The 16,087-nt window shown below is 37.1% G+C and overlaps 1 pseudogene; it reads left to right on the top strand.

Moving 5' to 3' along the window:
- Positions 1-5,712: 5,712 nt before the first annotated feature.
- Positions 5,713-15,345, top strand: LOC120090800 (F-box/LRR-repeat protein At1g67190 pseudogene; annotated as a pseudogene).
- Positions 15,346-16,087: the final 742 nt, after the last annotated feature.

The raw sequence follows: 16,087 nt of genomic DNA, 5'->3' as shown, positions 1-16,087 counted from the left end.
TAGTGGAGGCTAAGGCATCAGAATAAAAGTTGGAACCTTCAACCACTGAAGCTTCTGGTTGTTTTCCCTTTTGATCCTTCTCTTTTTCTTGATTTTTCCATTTCAAGCCGTAGCAATCTCTCATCAAGTGACCTTTCTTCTTGCAGTAGTTGCATCTCAACTTGGTCTTAGGTTTGTGCTCTTCACTTGATTGATTTTTATTCTCCTTAGATTGATTCTTCTTGTTCTTCCCCTTGACAAACAACCCCTCTACAGTAGGCTGCTCCTTTTTGACTGACTAAAGCTCTAACTCTCTAGTTCTTAATGCTGAAATGATGGCATCAGTGGAAATTGATTCTCTACCATATTTTAAGGCATTCTTCACCTTCTTATAGGCTTTGGGTAGAGAGTTTAATAACAAAAAGCTTCATTCTCATCACCAATTTTCTCGCCAAGGCTCTTGAACTCAGAAACTATCCTCTTGAACTCATCCAAATTATCTGAAAGAGGCTTGGCAAAATCTATCTTGTACGTGAAGAACTTTTCCCTTAGATACATCTTGCTGGGGAGATCTTTGGTTGCAAAAAGACCTTCCAGCTTGACACACATCTTGTATGTCGTGTCTTGATCAATCACTTGTCTCAAGATGTTGTCATTGAGATTAAGAACCAGAGTCCCAGATTTGTAAGCTCCATGTCTTCCCTTTCTTGAGCTGATATAATAGGTGGCAGAGTTGATAGGTCCAAAAGGGCCTTGTGAGCTCTCTGTTATCCAAGAATAACTTTGATTTTGGCCTTCCATAGGCCAAAATCGCCCTTCCCATCGAACTTCTCAATTTCATGCCTTGTAACAACCATTTCTGATCTAATTGAGTATCGAGTCTAGATTTCTTGAGTATCTTGATGCTCCAATAATATTGACCTTGATGATCTTCAAACGCTCTTATACCACAAATTGTTGGGTTAAGGCCTGAATACTCAAGATCAACGTTGGAAAGATGAAGAAAAGGCTAAGAAATATTCTACCAAATCCTCGATGACCGATACTCGATGCTCGACGTCTTCCTACTTGATGCTCGATGAGAATTCCCTTCTTCATCTGACGAGTCTCTGATAAATCCTCGATGGAACTTGATGAAAATTGAACTAATACTCGATCTTACTCGGTGGTTCTTGAACGATACTTGATGTGACTCGAAGGTGAAAACAATCAACTCAAAGTTGCTCGATAGCGAAGATTGATGCACGATTGAACTCGATACTCTATTATTTGATGCGATTTGAATAGTGAATGTATGGTGCGCGATTTGCAGAATGAAGACAATCATATGAACAAGAAAGATAAAGGCAAGAAGATGAAACACAAAGTTTACGTGGTTTGGCAAGATTTCCTACGTCCATAGGAAGATACAAGTTCTTTTACTAATGAAGATTTCATACCGTTTTTGTTGTTTACAGAAAACTAGGAAAAAATGATGATAATTCTCTGTTTTTGTGTTAAAGATCAGAGGTATTTATAGAGTATACCAGCTGACCATTTACATCACAAAGTTAGTTATAAATAAATAAAAAATGAGGTATTTGAGTCAAAGCTTCTCTAGTGGCTCTCTACACCTCCCTCTATGGCTATTTTTCTTTTCCAACCGATTTTCTTTTTCTTTCTTCTTCTTCCCTCAAAACTTTATTTTCCTCCCTAAGTTTTTTTCACATTTTTTTTATGCATTGAGCCTTTGCTGCGCTGGCTCTTTTTGCCACATCGCTATCTTCCTCAATTTCTTTTTCAAACTCGATTGCAACACAATCCGCACTATCCATTGTCCCTTATTCAACAGACCTAATTCGAGCCGTGGTGTCGGCTTCGTCAAATTCCTCATCGCGTACTTCGTGGTGAAATTTAGTTTCTATTATGAGATTTTCGACTTCCCTTCTCAACACTTGGAAGTCCTCTTTTTCTTTCTTTGTTCTGCTGGCCAAAGTGGCCACCAACTACTCTTCTAATGAAGTGGGCAAAATCACCACCTTGCGTATTTTCGTAGTGGACTTATTTTTCTTAGCATTCTTTCTTTGGAGAGGCATATCTTCTTCCTTCTCCATGTCAACACTTGGCGCAACTATTCTTCTTCAACGCCTCTTCTTGGTCACTTGGTCGCATTACCACCATTTTCTTTGGCCGCTTGCTTAATGCTGGTTGGACTTGGTACATTGGAAGCCAGTGCCTTAGGGCTACTTGCCGTAGGGAAAAACCCATGCGGTGAGGCTTTTCTTCCAGCCATCCCATTACTGGGCTGATTTGCAACCCCCTCATCATACAGACTTTTGAAGGGTTTCAAATTCTCCAAAATATCCCCATATACCTCGCGTTCATTTCTACTTCTAGCCTCTCTAGTGCCCATCATATTGCTAGTGCATGATGAAAACTCACTTCCTTTTGTGGAGATAATGATCGTGAGAGTACTTGGTTTCAAGGGTTCATTTCATTTATTAGGGTGAGAAGAGTAGGGTTGTAGAGGGTGGACTTCTACAGTCGGTGGCAAAGCATACTGAGGCATGAGATGAATGGCAGTTTTACCGAGTGGAGCCCAATCGATGGCACCCCAGCGTACTCATATTATGTGGACAGTCTACTTTTGTTTATTTGACCCTGGTGCCACACATTCATTCATATCCAGCATGTTTGCATCTAACATAGATAGGTTGTCTGAGCCATGTCTGAAGAGTTATATATCTCTACCCTTATGGGAGATGTGATAATAGTAGGGGAATGTTATAAACATTGTGAGATGCTGATCAATGGTTAGGACTTTTATGTTGATTTACTTCCCTTGGATTTGTTAGAGTTTGATGTTATCCTAGGGATGGATTTCCTAAGTAAATATCGTGGTTCAGTGGACTGCTACAAGAAAGAAGTAGTGTTCAGAAAATCAAATGGCCAGGATGCAATACTGGTAGGAAGCAAAAGATTAACTACGGGAAATCTGATATCAGTAGCGAAAGCTAGGAAGCTGCTGAGTAAGGGATGTAAGGCCGATTTATCTCATGTAGTGATTGCTCAAGGGAAAAAGTTGAACCTAGAAGACGTCCCCATGGTAAATGAGTTCTGGGATGTATTTCCTGAGGAATTATCGGGATTGCCACCCGATAGAGAAGTAGAGTTCACTATTGACTTAATTCCAGGAACAACTCCTATATCGCAGGCACCATACAAAATGGTGCCAACTGAGTTAAAAGAATTAAAGGTTTAGTTGCAAAAGTTAATTGACAAGGGATACATTCAACCTAGTGTATCACAGGGAGCTCCGGTGTTATTTGTAAGGAAGAAAGATGGTACACTTAGATTGTGTATCGACTATAGGCAGCTGAATAAGATAACGATTAAGAATAAATATCCGTTACCACACATTGATGATTTTTTTAATCAGCTAAGAGGAGCCACGGTGTTTTCAGAGATAGACCTAAGATCGGGTTATCATCAACTGAAGGTGAAGGAGGTTGACATTCCTAAAACCGCATTTAGAACAAGATATAGACATTATGAATTCCTAGTAATGCCATTTGGACTGACAAATGCCTCTGCGGTATTCATGGACCTTATGAACATTATATTTCATCCTTACTTGGACCAGTTTGTGATAGTATTCATTGATGATATATTGGTATATTCTGGCAGTAGGGAGGATCATATGACCCACCTGAGGATAGTATTGCAGACGCTGCGAGATAGGCAGTTGTATGTTAAGTTCAGCAAGTGTGATTTTTGGTTAGATCGGGTTGTATTTCTCGGGCATGTTGTTTCAGCAGATGGTATTAGTGTAGATTCCCAGAAGACGGAAGCAATAGTTAATTGGGAACGACCCACGACTCTTTCGGAGATACGTAGTTTCATAGGTTTGATAGGTTATTACAGAAGGTTTGTGGAGGGTTTTTCTAAGATAGCCTTTCCATTGACGAACCTGACTAGGAAAGGCATGAGGTTTGAGTGGTCGTCGGAGTGTGAGCATAGTTTTCAGGAGCTGAAACAGAGGCTAGTATCAGCGCCAGTGCTTACCTTGCCTATTCCAGGTAAGGAATTTGAGATTTATCATGATGCGTCCCGACAAGGATTGGGATGTGTATTGATGCAGGATGAGAAAGTGATTGCATATGTATCTCATCAACTTAAGAAGCATGAGAGAATTTATCCTACACATGATCTAGAGTTGCCAATAGTTGCTTTGGCTCTGAAGCTGTGGAGACATTATTTATTTGGAGAGTGTTGCAGAATATTCATAGATCACAAGGGCTTAAAATATATTTAAGATAAAAAAAGAGTTGAATCCGAGAGAGAGAGGATGGATTGAGCTGATCAAAGATTATGACTATTCCATTGGGTACCACCCTGGTAAGGCTAATGTTGTAGCAGATGCGTTAAGTAGAAAATCCTTAGGATTCAGGGCCATTATTGGCTCAATGAGGGGAATGTTATTGCAGGAATTCAGGAATTCTAGAACCACCTTATCAGTGGGACAGTCAGGGGGATTGATAGCTTCATTCTAGGTAAGGCCTACCTTAATAGAAGACCTTAAGTAGGATCAGCTGAAAGACCATGATCTTCAGAGGATTGTTGAAGATGTAAGTAAGGGAATCAGAATTGACTTCCAATTGAGAGCAGATAATGTACTAGAAAAGGAGGGAAGAATGTGTGTGCCTAATAAGCTACGGCTTAAGCAAGCCATTTTGGAAGAAGCACACAGTTCTGCTCATGCTATGCATCCAGGAAGCACCAAGATGTATAGAACCTTAAAAAGATCTTACTGGTGGCCTGGGATGAAGAGAGACATAGCAGAATATGTGGATCGATGTTAGTCTGTCAACAAGTGAAACCTGAGAGGCAAAGACCAACAGGTCTACTAACCCCACTCCCAATGCCTGAGTGGAAGTGGGAGCATGTGACAATGGACTTTCTGTTTGGATTGCCTAGAACGCCTTCAGGATACGATGGCATTTGGGTGAAGTCGATAGACTAACCAAGATGGCCAAGTTTATACTAATAAAAGTTACTTTTACACTAGACCGTCTAGCTAAGATTTATGTGGACAGGATAATCAGTCAATATGGAGCCCCAGTGTCGATAGTGTCAGACTAAGACTCGAGGTTTACTTCAAAATTCTGGCCTAGTCTACAGAAGGCTATGGGCACTAAACTGTATTTCAGTAAGGCGTTTCATCCACAAACAAATGGACAGTCGGAAAGAACTATATAGACACTGGAAGATACGTTAAAAGCTTGCGTGTTACAATTCAAAGGAAGTTGGGATTCACAATTACCGTTGATCAAATTTGCATACAACAACAGTTACCATTCTAGTATCAGAATGGCTCCCTATGAGGTATTGTACGGCTGACCTTGTAGGACCCTAATATGTTGAAACGAAGTCAGAGAACGGAAATTATTGGGTCCAGAATTAGTTCAACAAAAAATTGAGAATGTGAAGCTTATCAGGGATAATCTTAAAGCGGCTCGCGATAGACAGAAGAGCTATGCTGATAAGCGAAGAAGAGAACTAGAATTTGAAGTTGGAGATCGGGTATTTCTTCGATTGTCCCCATGGAAAGGAATTCTCTAATTTGGGAGAAAAGGGAAATTAAGTCCGCGATACATTGGGCCATATGAAATTATGGAACAAGTTGGTCCAGCAGCATATAGGTTGCAGTGACCTATGGAGTTAACTCATATTCATGACGTATTTCATGTGTCAATGTTAAGGAAGTATGTGTTTGATCCTATGCACATACTAGCAGTACAACTAGTACAGCTCAAAGAAGATTTATCTTACGAGGAAAAGGCCGTTGAGATTTTAGACAAGAAAGACCAGGTACTCAGAAATAAGACGATTCCTTTGGTGTAGGTATTATGGCATAATCATGGAATCAAGGAAGCAACCTGGGAACCCAAAGAGCAAATGAGAAAGAGATATCCTCAACTTTTCTAATGATATATCAGGTAAATTTTGAGGACGAAATTTCTTTTAAGGGGGAGATGATTGTAAACCCTGAACTCTACGTTTCCTATATAAGCATGTTTAGCCATAAGAATGTTATATTAATTATTTGATAAGTGGAGATCCATGGTTACTTACAGGGGTTACAAAGGAGAAGGAAAAACAAATTAATTGAAGAAACTCACTAATTGGAATTGGCCGGAAGCACTAAGTGCTGGATAAGGTGGCGGTTTGACCATTGAACATGGGAGGCGGCAGGAAGTATAAAAGAAAAAGGAAATTCAGAAGCTCGGTTTTGGCAAATGACTTGACCAAATTAAGTGAGATCAGTGCTATTTGAAAGCTGAGAGAATCTAGATTTCGAGGTTGTTTTTCCGGAGAAAGATCTCACAAGGAGAAGAATAAAAAGTGAAGAATTTATAGAAGGGGTAGATTCTCGAATTAATCAGGGCTCAGAGTGAAGATTGGAAGCTCCAAGCCAAATTACAAGAAATTTAAGGCTGAGATTTTAAGGTAAGAAAGTAACTCAATTCTAAACAAGTTTGTAGAAGGAAATTTCTTAAAAAGAGTTCTGGATTTTGAGTTATGAATTTTTGAATTTGAAACAGGAAATTGGTACGTAAACAGGCAGCTGCTTGGGAAGATTAAGCAAGCAGCTCACCATAATGAGCGAGAGCGAGAGCGAGATAAGAAAATGAGTAAGAGCAAGAGCGAGATAAGGAAATGAGCAAGAGCAAGAGCGAGATAAGGAAATGAGCGAGATCAAGAGCGAGATAAGGAAGAAGTGGATCTCGCTAAAGATGAAAATCTCGCTGGTTTTGTGCTGAATCTCACTCAAGAATAGAATCTCGCTGGAAAGTGACAAATCTCACTGGAAAGTGGCAAATCTCGCTAGAAAGTGGGAAATCTCGCTCGTGAGGATGATCTTGCTCATGATGAACATCTCAATAGTAATGCTGATTTTTGTTGATGAAAGTTTCATTAGTAAGTAAACTGTCTGAAGTATTTTGATGAGAATTCTAAGGAATCTAACCGAGAATGATGTCCTTTCAGGCCAAGAGGAGCTAGGAGAGGCATATAAACCGTTAAGAGCCCTGACGAGCTGTGAGTGACTAAAATGAACTTAATGCTTTCAATGTTATGTATAAAAGACCATGTAAGTTACAGCGATGTTGATGATGAATTTATACTTTCTCAAGCAACAAATGTTTAATGAATAACATAGCGTATCTTCTCCAGCTTGTACATGTTTTAATGCATGCCAAGATATGTTGTGAATTCACTATAAAAGTTAAGTTCCTATGATGAAGCATGCATTTTGGAGGAAGGCTATGATAGAATGAGTCTTTGTGTAAATAGTATGCAATTAAGCCTAATTTGATGCTAGAAAATAACCCGGTACTGAAGGACATGGAGAAGGTATCTGGGTAATAGTACCTAAGGTGTTGACGGTACTTAGAAAACTTCACGTGCACGTAGGTAGTTTTGAATGAGAGGCCGAAGTATGGGTCTCCTAGGCCAAATACCAGCAAAGGGAGGCCGAAGTATGGGTTTCTTGGTCGGTGACAGATGTTGAGAGCTAGAGTGATGTATGCTCGTTCTCAACTAAGAAATAATGATGTTTAATGATGTTTAAGAATGTTTATCAATGTTTATGTTTAGAGGAAGGTACTTGAGATGCTCATTGATATATTTAAATGTTTATAATAATGTAATGCATGGTGTAATATGATTTTATAGTCACGCACTGGGCTACTAGCTCACAGATTTTTCTATGTTTTCCTTTTCCAGGTAGCAATTAGATTCCTCAAGGTTGATCCTATTGCTGCTTGCCACTGAAAGGCCCGGCTTGTTAAGAATAATTTAGGTTGATGGTCTATCTATGTACACATGTTTTGAGGGGGATTAGGGCTTTGTTAGTGAAGTTTGGGCCCAACTGTAAATATTTTACCTGTAGATGTCATGTCATGACTGTTTGCAAGTGATTATATAAACTTATGTAGAACCTTATGGCGACGTGCTGTATGTGTACATTAATAATGTCTAATAGGTTGGTATTCAGGTTAGAGGGCTAAGGTGGTAAGTGTTAACAGCAGGGATAGTAACTACTACTGTCACATCTTCTTCCAGATTAAGAGGGTAATCTGGGAGGGGGTGTGACATAGGTGGCAATTTAGTAAATAACAACAGCTCACGACCTCGGGTATAAATAGGTAGGCCGAATTTAAATTGTCATTTTGGGAAATCTACTCGTTCTATTGAGGTGATTTCAAAGGCATTCGAAAGCTAGGCGAGTCTAATTTATGGGATTTTTTAGCTAAAATTTTAAGGTAAGATAAAAGGAACTTTCTTAAGATGAGGTCTAGAATTTGAGTTATTTACTTTGGAAGTTGAACCTAGAAATTGTTGAACAAACAGACAGCTACTTGGGAAGGATAAGCAAGCAGCTCAACTTAAGAGGCTCGGTTTGGACAATTTCCTCGTGCTATCTAAGAGATTTCAATGCCATTTGAAAGCTGAAGAAGTCTAGTTTCTGTGTGTGGTGCTGCCGAAGAAAAACCTCGAAGGAAGAAGGCCAGAGAATGAAGAAATCTCAGAGAGGTTAAGTTCTCAGGATAATCGAAGCCAGTGGTCAAGATCTGAAGCTCCTGATCAAACGAAGAAGAGTTCTAAGCCCAAATTTTGAAGTAAGCTTTCTAAGAAAATTATGAAAAAGTTTGTAAAAGAAATTTCCTGAGATAAGGTCTGTATCATGAGTTATACAAATTATAAATTGAATATGGAAATCTTTGAACAAGCAGATAGTTGCTTGGGTTGAACAAGCAGGCAACTCAAGGAGGTCGAGCATGCACCCGATATATTAAAAAATTAAGGAGTTGTTTGGGACGCTGAGTTAAAATATGATGTCTGGAATTCATATTTCTGTGAAGTTTATATGTCTATGTTTGGGGTGTAGAGTTATTTAGCATGAGTTCTTATGTTTGTGTTTGGGGTGCAGAATTGAGTTCATATGTATGGAGTATCTGATGTAGTTTTTTTTTTTTTGGGTAATGAACAATAATTAACCTAATACATTCATTATAGAAATATGATTAAATAAAATGAGAAATCAATGAGAAATTAAAACTTTTGATTCCTAATTTTTACTCCATGAATTTCATCACCACCACCATCTTTTTCTTCTTCTTTCTGTTGTTGCTCAGTATTTTTACTCTGTTGTGATTTTTTTTAAAAAAAAATTAAATCTCCCCATCATCTTAGCAGCCAAGAATGTCACAATATTTCTTCAATAATTTCACTTTCAATTCCTTTAAATTTGGAGAGAAAACAAATATCCAATTTTCACTAATTCTTGCTAGAAAAATGTTCCATACAAAATTTCAATCTTATGGTTTTTTTCTTTTTATTATATGTTGCATACTTTTCGACTAAATACATATTTTTTCAAATATTTTTAATACTCATTTGAGTATGTGAATTCAATTGAATAAAAATATATTTTACAACTTTCTACATATAATCGACAACCCTACAACATACTTTAACAATCATCAGTCTTGTAATAGTCAGAAGTAGTTATTGAAGTTGATTATAGAATATGATTTTGTTGGAGTTTGTAGTCGTAGATGGTTGTCGAAGCTTGAAGTTGGTCACATGAAGGTGGTATTGGAGTTGGTTGTTGAATTTTTATCGTTGGAAGTGGTTTTCGGAGTTCGAAGTTGGTCGCATGACGGTGGTTATTGAAGTTGATTATCGAAGATGATTTTCGCCGGAGATTGTAGTTGAAGGTGGTTGTTGGAGTCTAAAGTTGGCCTCATGAAGCTGGTATTGGAGTTGGTTGCCGAAATTTATCGTCGGAGGTGGTTGTCGAAGCATGAAATTGGTCGTTGCAGTTGCTCGTTTGAAGGTGGTCATCAAAGTTGATCATCAAAGGTGATTTATGTTGGAGTTTTGTAGTCGAAAGTGATTTTTAGAGCCTATGAAGGTGGTTTGTCGGAGTTGATCATCGAAGTTTGTTCTCAAAGGTGGTTATCGAAGTTTGAAATTGATTGTCGGAGTTGGTCACGTGAAGGTGGTCGTTAGAGATGGATCACTGAAGTTGTCATCAGAGGTGATAGCAGAAGCTAGAATTGATCACGCGAAAGTGGTCGTCGGAGTCGGTTATCGGAGGTGGTTGTAGGAGCCCAGAGTTGGTTCCCGTAGCATGACAACGATACTCGCCGATAATGGCCGATAAGTAGAGCCATTGAAAATATCAAAAGAAGGATGAGTTAGGGTGAGTTGATAAAATATACCAACTCAACTTCCCCAATATTTAAAATTAGTGAGCCAAACATTGAATTGGTATATTATACCAACTCAACTCATGTTGGTGACTAGGAGTGTTCGTGGATTGGGTTGAAGTACTTTTCAGACCCAACCCAATTATTTGGGTTGTAAATTTTTTCAACTCAAATAACCCTTATTAAAAAATGAATCTATATCGACCTAATCATGAAATATTTGGGTTGGATTGGTTCGGGTTACTCTGGTCATTTTATTTAAATTTTTATTCTAAAAATAAGTTGGGTTTTATGTCCTAAAACTCGTGGTTTGTAAACATTATAACTTATTCTGAGAATTCAATAAAGTTATTGTTGAATAGATTGTTTTTTAGAAATCCAATAAACCTAAGTCCCTTGACTATATGAGTACTTGAACTTTATGTGGAGACATACAAGTGGACCAGGTTCGAGTAAATAGTCAAAATGATCTATAGTATATGAATAAGGTTGGGTACCTTATTTTGGTAACACTATTGGATGCGGCCTACTATGTAGTTGTTACAAAGTGTTGTAAAGTGCTACATACGGAAGTGATCCTAATTTGTGCATGTTGAGACATGAGGAGTGGGGGTGTTCTGTGCAAATGAGTTTTGTGCAAGATCGGACCATGAAACTTGTCACTCTTACTTTATAACGCTGTTTACTGTTTAAGACTGACAATTTCAAAGCGATGACCTAGGTAACTTAACCTTAATCTTGAGCTAACTATGAACTCCTATTTATTCGGGATTATCCTTTGATCTGCAAACGGTGAGAATAGACCAATTGCCTCTACTCAATAAGCTTATCATTTTGAAATAAGACCGGATGAATAGTTGGGAACATAGGGTGCAAGAGGGAATTCACTCCTAACCGATTAGGGTTAGTAGAGAGGTTGTTCCTTTCAAATGCTGATTCTAGGTCTTGAACAATAGGCCTCACCCTCTCATTAGCCTGAGAGGGATTCGATTTGTTGATTGGATCACAAATCAATATCAGTGGAACTTAAGGGACAATAGGTAATTTCGGGGGTAAAACAGAGATTCGACCCCGCCATTATTATGAGCAACCTGTGAAGGGTTAACTTACTAATCATTGTTATATCGAGTGGACATAATATATCATGGGAGTTCAACTATGAGCTTTAGTGGAATCACCCATTAGTTAACGAATGGGGTTAGATTGGTCTAATGAGTTTAGCTGATTAATCTCGGATCGTTGGAGCCCATGATCTGTAGGTCCGCGAGGTCCCCTACTAGTTCGTAAATGGGTATGCTTTAGGGTAGCTTGAGAAAGTAAATTGAAACGTTCAAATTAAACGGAACAAGAGAATAAATATTTAAATATGATTTAAATATATAAAGATGATTATTGTGCAAAAAATAATTTAATATTTGATATTAAATTAATTTAAGAAAATCATTTTTTAAATTAAAATGATTTAAAAGCCATTTTTTGTTTTAAAAAGGAAAATGAAAAAATCGTTTTGCATGGCACAAAGTGGAAAAAGGTTTTTCTCTATTATGATATCTTTATGCTCACACACAAACATGATCTTCTCTACCTTGATTCTCCAAGCATGAGCTGCAAGTCATGCACTCCATCTCTTTGCATGTTCATCTTGATATATAAAGAAGATTGAAGTTGTTAGAGAAGGAGATGGATACAGAATTTTGAGAGAAAAATCGCGGTGAAGAAGAAGTTGTCTTCTTCAACTTGCTGCTGTGAGCTTCCCTTGTTTCTCCACATCTACAAGCTGTTCTTAAGTCCCACAACTTTGCCTAAAGCTCCAAGCGCATAGTAGGGAAGGCTTTGAGGTGGTTCACATTGATATCCAGTGAAGACAGCAGCTGAACAAACAATTTTTTTTGAAGAGTTCTTCAAAGGTATGTTCTGAAAACCTATTTTTATGAACAACATGCTTTAGTTTTTGCCAAAATTAGTGAATTAAAATGCTTATGGATCCTTGATACTTCCGCTGCATGTTGTTTAACTCTAACAAATACGTAGAAATTTAATTTAATTATTTCAAACATCTCAATTTGAATTTATATAATGCAAAATTTCTTTCCAAAGTGTTGAAAAACTATTTTTATGAATGGTTAGAAAATAAAAATTTTAAAAATAAAGAAATTAAATAAATAAAAATAAATATATGTATATATAATTGTATCATAAGTAAAAAAATACACCTTTAAAGTAAATAATAAGTTTCGGTTGGTTTGGATTAATTTAGGTGAACCTTGAACTAACCCAACTCAATTTTTTTTTTTAATTTATTTGAACCCAACTCAATCCAAATGAGTTGATAACCTAACACAAACTGGATTTGATTAATCGGTTTTTTTAGGTCATTAATTTTTTGATTACCCATATCGATGAGCCAAACACTCCCTAAAAAAAGAAAAAGAAGAAAAATATAAAACTCCAATATTATCTCGGTGTTCAAATAACCCGACAACCTGGGCTTGAGTTGGGTTGAATTTTTCTATTTTTATTGGATTGGGTTGGGTTGTGGGTTGGCTAAAAAAAATTGGGTTGACCCAACCTAACCCGAATTATATATATATTCCTCTTTTGTTTAAAGCTTGATTTATTTGTATTGATTAATTTTTGAATTTTTAATATTTTTCTTTTAAAATTGTTATGATATTTGTCGTTTAAAGTTACAATAAATATCATAGATATTTGGTATTTAACATCATAATTTTATGAGATTTTAGTTATTAGTCATGTGTTATATATAAATTTACATATTTTTCATTAAAAATAAAAAAATAAATTATAACCCGACAACCCATCTCAACTTAACTCAAAATTTAAGGATTGGGTTGAAAACTTTATTTTCATGGGTAGCCAATCAAACTAATTCGAATTATCTTTTCGTCTCCTTGGGTCCAAGTTTCGCTACCCCCATTCAAATGACTTCTACGCTTCGCACTTACTTGTGGCTGTGGCTTTTATAATCTTTCTCGGAGATTCCTCTCCTACTTCGTGTTATCAGTTTGATTCGTCCAACAATGGCTTCAGATTCTCTTCAAAATCATACTTATTCTAGCATTGAGGTAATTTAGGCAGATTTTTTTGCTCTTCATTGACCTTATCTTGTAAATTATTGTGTCGAAAAAGGGGTTTAGAGTTAGTCATTGAAGAGTTTCAAACGAGTTTCTCCTTCCAGTTGGTATATCTTGCCTCTTTTTCTGGTTTTCTTTGACGCAGTACTTTAATTCTTCGACTAATACAGTTTAAATCTTCTTTGCAGTACTTAGTGTCCCTTCTTTCGATCGGTTGTGTCGATAATTCCACTTGCTTTACTGGGGATTTTCCTATGACGAATTCAGATTTTGTTTTTTTTTCTAACTTTCTTATAGATCATGGGTCAGTTTCTATGAGAAAAGCTCTTAGAATCATGATTTTCCATACCTAAAAGGCAATATTGTTAGATGATATAATTAAATTTACTTTTACCCACTAGCTTAAACTTTTTGATCAATTGGTGATTTAAGATAGTATTAAAGTAGGTTCTATATATCTTGTGTCCAAGTCCTGCAATGTTATTTCCTCCTCAATTTATATTAATTTCCAATTGTTTGGTTTTTCTACATATTTCAGGCCCACAAGTGAGGGGAGTGTTAGATGATATAATTAAATATTCCTTCATCTACCATCTTAAGCAAACTCCTGTAATGTTGTTTCCTCCATATTTCAAGTCTACAAGTAAGGAGAGTGTTAGATTGTATAATTAAATTCCATTCTACATATTTCAGTCCCACAAGTGAGGGGAGTGTTAGAAGATATAATTAAATCTGCCTTCATCCACCATCTTAAGCTTTTGGGTAAATTGGTGATTTAAGATGGTATCAGAGCAGGTGCTCCAGGGAGGTCCTATGTTCTTCAAACCCATGTAACGTTGTTTTCTCCATATTTCAAGCGTACAAGTAAGGGGAGTGTTAGATGATATAATTAAATTTGTCTTTACTCACTAGCTTAAACTTTTGGATCAATTGGTGATTTAAGAAATATCAAGCTTAAGGAGTCCGTGTTATTGTTGCTTGTAAGAAATTTAGAGAGGCTTGGCGTAATCACCTCCATTCCTTGACCTTTAACTCGAATGATTCTTTGACCTTCAACTCGAATGATTGGCCTGTGCCTCATGACCCATCAACGAAGTCCTTGGAAGTTATTATAACAGACAATACTTTAGACCACTGGGACTGGATCATGTAGCTGCATTCTCAACTTCCTCAGTGATTTCTTGGCTCATGTATACAAGAGACAATCTGTTGACTATACTATAATGTGGGCACTACTCCAAATATCGATATAATTGGTCAAGTGTAGTCGACAAGAACTAGAAACTTAACATTGGCTAATAATCCTATAGGTGCCATTGAACCGACGTAACATAAGTTCCCTTGCTTGAAATCTCTACCACTAAATAATGTCTTCATAACTGTATTAGGGGTGAACCTTCTTCTCGCAGCTTGTCTGAAGCTCGAAAAGTTAGCTCTAATTAACCCAGACATCGTGATGTCAAAATCTCTGGAACTTAGCAGCTCTCCGTTGAAGGATATCTTTGTTGAAAATCTCAGTTTAGAGAAGTTCACCCTAGAGGCTGATACCTTTGAAATTTTATATTTAAAAGGATGTTATCTAGATATCTTTGAGCTAAATGGCAAAGGCATCAATGTGGAAGAAGCTTCGGCTGTGGGGTGCAACATTTGATGACACTGATGAAAATGTTGTGAATTTGGACTCATTTTCCACCCTTTTCCCCAAGTTAAGCTATTTATCTTTGCGTTATTGTCTAAGACATGAGGCCTTTCATCATAACCTGCAGAGATCGTTTACTATGGAGAATGTGACCATGCTAGAACTTGGATGGAGCGACATTAGTGATCTCTTCTCTATTTGGGTGGCAAAATTTCTTGAAAGATGTCCTAAGTTGAAGAAATTGATAATTTGTGGGGTTGTATCAGAGAGTTATACCCACGAGAAATGCCAAACCTTAGCACAGTTTACCACATCTATCGTTGAACTTATGAGAAAATATCTGCATATTGAGGTCCGATTTCATTTTGAATAGCACATAGGCAGCTGGGAAAGTGCAAATGTAGCTACTTAGGTAGATTATCACCAGAACTGTCATCATCATCAGAATTATAAGAAGTATGTTTTCTTCTCCATTTTTAACTCCAAGCAATTGTAAATCCATGTCCTTGGAAAGAAGTGAGATTTTTTTATTTTTCTTGCCATCTCACCATTATTTTGTATTGGCTTTTCTTCTTTCGGTCTTTTTATTACCATAACAGTGTTTGTATTTGGAACTTTATGGATGTTCTGCCTACCTTTGACGCATATGCCTGTGACTTCAGAAAAGATACAGGTTGGACGATTGACGCTCGATTGGTGTGGTGGAAGGAAGGATTGTCGCATAAGCCAAATTAACAACTAAAGAAAAATCTTGAGTGTTCAACACCTAGGGAAGTTGGCATTGGAAGGTAAAGTCAATATGTCAAGTATAATATGAACTTTATTCTAAAAAGTTAGTCTCAAAAGGGAGACCATTGCTAGTAGCTAAATATATGTTGTTGTGTCCACAGGATTGACACCATTGCTAGAAGTATATCAACCTTTAAGGAGTAGCCCTAAAGTTGTGAGTGACTAAGTATTTAAAAATAACTAAGTATTTACAATATTTTTAAAGAACCCATGATTTTAAGAAAGATTATTCTCATGCTAGCTAGTTTACAAAGTAGTTTTCCAAGCAAACTATGAGTTTATGTTTTCAAACGCATGCCATGTATAAAAGTATGTTGTGAAACTAT

The sequence above is a fragment of the Benincasa hispida genome, chromosome 3 (assembly GCF_027475165.1).
Source record: "Benincasa hispida cultivar pf3 chromosome 3, pf3_genome.v1.1, whole genome shotgun sequence".
Taxonomy (NCBI): Eukaryota; Viridiplantae; Streptophyta; class Magnoliopsida; order Cucurbitales; family Cucurbitaceae; genus Benincasa; species Benincasa hispida.
Note: the sequence above shows the minus strand (reverse complement) of the source record. Positions and strands in the feature narration are given on the sequence as shown.